Genomic DNA, 6,559 nt, shown 5'->3' on the forward strand with positions numbered 1-6,559 from the left:
ATATAAATCAGACAAAAGCAATGCAGTAACAGATGGTCTCTCTGCAACATAATGGGGTACGAGTCTGAATAAGGTCAGTCAGGACTACATTTTTATTTTACATATAGAACTTGAATATTATTATTTTTGTTATAGTTCACAGCCTATGAGGGACCAGCTGATCTCAAGCTGGGGAGTAAATGAACCACAGATGGGGTTAAAGAGACTCCGATGCTTTATGATATCATCTGTTGACAGAAAGCTAGATTATTTCCAGCATCAGCTGCAACATTCTCCTAAATAGACCCCTTGTGAGCAATGAATACACCTAGTGTTTCCCTTTTTTTTTTTCCCCTTTTTTTTTTCAGTTTACACTGAATCATAAAACAGTCTTTCAGAGTTTTGGGGGATTCAAAAGAAGTCACCTAGGTGGAAATCTATTCAGGGTTCATTTTATTACAAAATAAAAATAAACAATGGCAAATACAAATGGTTAAGTAACGTGCAACCCTCAACATACTACATAACTATATAACCAAATCTCTCAGGTCCCAAGTTACCGCTTAGTGTTCCTTAATCTTATAATCATTACTATTATTTATTATTTTTAACACCAACTATTTTCTTATCTCTGTACAACAATAAATAAAATAAAGCCAATCTTTTCCCCAAATATTTATGTTATAAAAGAAAGACATATAGAAGACAGAGCACACTGGGAAAAAATGATCCAATCCCTAGATGTGTGGTAATACTCAATAGTGTTAAGTATAGTGCCAGTAAGAGGATCTATGCCTATGTAACATAATGAAGAGTCATAACACACCTGTGAGGTAGGTAAATATTATTATGATTTGACCTAGGTCACACAGTTAAATCTGTGGCAGGGTCTGGAATATTAGCATGCAGGAATTCTAATCCCCAGGTCACAGATCATAAATCTGTTTCTCCCCTCTAACAGAGGTGCATCTCCTGTTAACTTTGCCTGGATAACTGAGAGGAGAACTGAACTCTTTACAATTACAACTAAACAGGAGTAGCTTTCCATCTAACACCTCAAGGAAAGAAAGCAAACAGCTTCCTGATAAAAAAAACTTCACACAAACTGTCTTTTCAAACTTGGGTGCCTAAAGTAAGTTGCTTGATTGTTTTCAGAACTGCAGGCATCCAACTTGAATTTATCTATGGGTACTCACCGTGTCTGAAAATTAAGTCTTATTTAGGTGCCTAAATATGGATTTAGGTGCCCAAGTCTGGACACCCACATTTTAAAAATGTAATTGTGCCTTTACCTGACATCAATCGAGGTTCAAATCGATGCATTGTGGCAGAGATGAATAAATGTAGGCCTGGATTGTGATATCCTTACTCACACTGAGTGGAAACTTTCTCAACAAGTAGTCCCATTAACTTCATTGGAACTACTTGCGGTGTAAGATATTATTCGGTGTGAATAAGGGTATCGTAATCTGGCCCAAATTAATTACTTAGTAGTTATAAAATACTTTCCATCCATAGATCTCAAATCATTTACAAAGATGGTAAACATTGTCACAGTTCAGGCAACAGCACCTATATTCCCCCCTTCTTAGGTCCTTCAGGAACACCCACTCTAAGCCCCCGGTTCCTCAGCCATCACCTCTCCTGGGCAGAGACCCACATCTTTCCCTCCTGACTGGGTTTTTTCTGGTACAATACAGTTCCTTGGACCCTGCCTACACTGTATTATTCCCAGTAAGCCAGACTGCCTGAACAGACCTGCATCTGCACTTTACTCTCTCTCAAGAGGCTATAAACAGCATAATTGCCCACAGTTATGTTACCACACAGCTCTTTCTAAGCAACCACATTTATTCGTAAAGAGAAAGTATTACAGAGAAAACATAAGGAATTAATAAAAACCTACACACATGCCAATAACCCTACCAGAGATCACCCCCTCAACTCCAGCGGGGGGCTCTGCTCAGAGTCAGCCCTTCAAACCCCACCAGTGGGTGTTTCTGTGGTTACAAGTTCACAAATGCTTAGCTCAGAACAAGCATACAGACTGGGCAGATCAGCCTGTTTCTTTTTATAACTTGGCCTTTGATTTTCAGATTCCAGAAACAGGTAATCAACAAACAGTGGCCCCTAAGGAGCTTCAAAAGGCTGGGTTTTTTTGCATAACTGGGGGAGAAGAAGAAGGAATGTTCATTAACTTCTCCCTAGATATTTCCCAGGAAATCCTCTTCACACATATTGTCCAAAAGACCATTCTTGTCTGCCACATCATTCAATATGATTCACTGATCATCCAGGCTCATAATAATACATAACCTTTGCATTTAATATAATGGAATCAAAAGATACTCTAACTTAAGTTTTGTCAAGGATATTTTGCAGGAAATTGCCACATCTATCACAAGCATTATTATTTCCATCTAACAGATGCGAAAAATAAGGCAGAGAGCGTTTAAGTGACTTGTACAAAGCTTCACAGAGAGGCATTGGCAGAGCCGGGAAAAAGAACCTAGCTCCTTTATTTCCAGACTAGTGCCCACTTTCCTCTATGCTTTACCTTTTAAACCAAAGATATTGTGGTTACTGATTCTTGTTACCTGTCTTAATTATTACTTATTGTATCACCTGAAATGAAGAAAGGAAAAAATAAAAACAATTTTTCTGGAATTGAGCTACTTTGAATATGCTAAAATATATATTTTAATAGCTAAATGGTAGGTTACATTTTCACATTTTAAAAAATGAAAATTCAAAATGTACCATAAATACTGCAACAAATGTGAAGATTATCTTATTTATGGATTTTAAGGCCAGAAGATACTTTTACTTATGATCAAATCTGACTTCCAACATAACACACGCAATAGAATTTCACCAACTGATTCCTGAATCAAGCCAAAGCTTCAGGTTATGCAATAGCATCTCTTTTAGAAAGACTCCAGTCTTGATTTAAAAACTTCAAGGACTGAAGAATCCACCACGTCTTAGATACATTGTCCCAATGGTTACTTACCTTCACTGTTAAAGGGTGCCTTATTTATGTCCAACTTCAGCTTCCAGCCACTGGATTTAGAATATTTCCTTTGATGTAATGAAAATTAAATAATATTAGATATTAGACAAGTCACCAATGCAGAGTATTTCAAGCCACAACTGCTAACTGAAGAGTTTGTAAAGAAGAAAAAAAAAGATTTTAGTGCAGAACAAATCATTCTACCAAGAGTTTTATTTCAGACCTGACAGTTGTAAGAGCATCTATGCACAAAAGTGAGAGAGGATTCTATTCTCACATTTTGTTTTTTTCCTGTACTGGGTCTAGGATGATTACAAACGGAATGAGTTAAAATGAAATGGATTTTTAAAATGTAAATAGAATTAAGTTTACAGAGCTATGAGATGTGACATATCTGTAAAATGGAAGAACAATGTGTGAACTGTTCTAAAGGTGACCCATAAACACTAGATAAATATGAATTGTTCTGTGCTTTCTTTATATTACCTACTACCTCTGGGAAGCTTTTCATACTACCAACTTTTTTCCATGTTAGATAAAATTTTAATTCCTCTCAGTCACATATTTACATTCAAGACCCCATCAGTAATGATTGAAAACTGGGCATCTGCACAGTTATCCATTGGCTTGTAATCTCTTTTCATTTCTAAAGGGACAAGTGTTCAAAGCACATGAACCCCATTCAGACTGGGCACTATTTGCCATCCCTGAAGGTAGTGTCACCAGGAAGACATTGGAAGGTTGAATTATCTCTTAGCTTACAGAAACACTCTCTCCAGAACAGGGATGATGCACACTGGTAGTAGGTAGGGTAGTGCTGGGAAGTTTGTATGGCCTCTGCCTATGGTCTCTGTCTTCAGTGGATAAATAAAGGACTTCAGTAAATCCTCAACTGTCAACCCAGCTAAGCACTACATTCATTTTTTAAATTATTTTTGTTCTTCTTTACATAAATTGTTTATGAATCTACAAAGTAGAAGCTTGTGGGATCTATAAAGAAAACTGTATATCATTTTGGAAGACTGATGGGAAATTCAAAATTATATAGTACTTAGAGCCAAACTGTGCTCAGTTGCCCCATAAGTGAGCAACAGGGGAAGAGCAAAGAAAAATATTTAGATTTTAAACAAGAGCTTAAGTTGTGGGAAGAATAAACTGTTAGTGGATAGACAAGAAGAGGCTGTATCTCACTGGAAAAATAAAGCATAAATTTGTAGTTGGAGTCTGGAGCTTTTTTGTGGAATGACTGGTTACATATATATATATATTTTCTATAACTGAGTTTCTGCATACAGAGTAAGAACTGGTCAGGCAGGGAGGCTGGAACTGGTTGAGCAAAGAGACTGGGAAAAAAGGAAGGAAAAAGGGGTGGAGACTGGGAGCCAGTGGTTGCAGGGGGTAACACTGAGATCGGAAGAGGAGGGGAAGGAGGAGGAGAGAAGGGACACTGGGACTGGCTGGACAAGGCAACTGCAGCTAGGAATTAGTAAGGGAAGGGAAATGGGGGGGGAAAAGGGAGGGAGACAAATCTGACAAGCAGCTGGGGTCAGGAGAGGAAATGGGAATGGCTGAGCAAAAATTGGAACATGGAACCAAGGATGGGAGAGACTGGGGCAAGGAGCCAAGGAAGGGGGTTCAGGGGAGACAGATTCTAGGAGGACTCCAAGGAGGGAGACTAGGCCTGGGAGCTAGTGTGGGGGAGGGAAGAGACAGATTGGACAATGGGCCAGAAGGCTGAACTGGGACCGGGCAGGGCAAGGGGAAATGATTGGGACTAGGACAGTGAGCCCAGAGCAGGAGACTAGGACTGGGTGGGCAAGGAGATTGGGACTGGAATGAGAGTTCAGGAGGGGAGTGACAGGACTGGGGCAAGAACAGGTTTGACACAAGGGGGCAGAAGGTATCAAGCTTGGGGAAAATGGACAGCAGGGTCTCTGCCCCTTAGGAACACATTTCCGTCCAGAGCCTGTAATAGAACCCAGATTCCTGAGTCTCACCATTCCTCTGCTGTCAGCAAATAGTTGTGAAACCTACTGGCAAAGTGTGTGCATCATACCCCTGTAGTGGTGGGTCCACATAGAGGATGACAACAACCTGCTGCGGCTATCAGTTTCTCTGTTAGTTCAAGTAGGAGAGGTCTGTCCAGTGGGTTTGACCCTGCTGATGACACATGTGGTTGTAAATATGATGCCACTTGATGGAATTTCTGTTTTTTCAGGTTGCTTTTTTAAAAAAAAATTAGCAAATTACACTCAAAAAACCTACATGAAAGAAGCATTATTAAGGTTGCTAACTCAAGCCCTCAAAAGCTGGGAAATGCCAGAATTAAGGTTGTTTGTGCAAGCTTAATTCAGCCCTGTTGCATATATGTGTTATGATACAGTCTTCAATTACATGATCACATACGAGTTTTTCCATAGGACCCCTGCCTTATTCAGTGCTTGGAACGGACCTGCTCTAGATATTGAGCAGTGTTGTGAAATGAGGGAGGGTGTTGTCTGTAGAACCCATGCCTCATTTGTTGCAGATGTTGGAAGGTACGCGGTGAATGAGGCAGGAGATTGCAGGAAGAGAAAGGAGGGTCTCATGTTACCCTGGAGAACTTTGAATTCTAACGCAGCCTCTGCCAGAGTTCCTGTGTGATGCTGGGCAAGTCACTTAAACCAAACTTTTCACAAGTGATCACTAACTGTGTGTTTCTCATTTTCTGTGTGCTCAACTTGAGACCTGGGAGTCTGATTTGCAGAAGAGCTGGACACTTACTGCTGCAACTGAAGTTAATAAGAGCTGTGCTTGAATATATGAAGTACCATATAATGCTAAGAACTCTGAAAAATCAGGTCCTAATCATCTCAAATTAGGCACCCAAAATTAGTGAAAACATCTGACCTTAAATTTCTGTAGCCTCAGCCCCCCAGCTGTAAAATGGAAATAATGCCACCTCCTCGCCTCTTAGTGGTTTTGTGAAGACAAAATAGTTAATGTGAACTGAGGTTGGCATGAATGTGAATGTTGTATTAACTGGTAATTTCTTGACCTTTGTGTTGATAAGAAAAGCAAATTAACAACCTAAACTCAAGTGAATTAAAAAAATGTTGTGGGAGAATTTTCCAATTTTTGTAAGTAGGATGCATTGTCATAAATATAAAGGGAAGGGTAACCACCTTTCTGTCCACAGTGGTATAAAATCCCTCCTGGCCAGAGGCAAAACCCTTTCACCTGTAAAGGGTTAAGAAGCTAAGGATAACCTCGCTGGCACCTGACCAAAATGACCAATGAGGAGACAAGATATTTTCAAAGCTGGATGGGGGGGAACAAAGGGTCTGTCTGTCTGTCTGTGAGTGATGCTCTTGCTGGGAACACATCAGGAATACAGCTCAGAACTCCTGTAAAAAGTTAGTAAGTAATCTAGCTAGAAATGCGTTACATTTCCTTTTGTTTAAATGGCTGGTAAAATAGCTGTGCTGAATGGAATGTATATTCCTGTTTTTGTGTCTTTTTGTAACTTAAGGTTTTGCCTAGAGGGATTCTCTATGTTTTGAATCTGATTACCCTGTAAGGTATTTA

The sequence above is a fragment of the Natator depressus genome, chromosome 4 (assembly GCF_965152275.1).
Source record: "Natator depressus isolate rNatDep1 chromosome 4, rNatDep2.hap1, whole genome shotgun sequence".
NCBI classification, from domain to species: Eukaryota; Metazoa; Chordata; order Testudines; family Cheloniidae; genus Natator; species Natator depressus.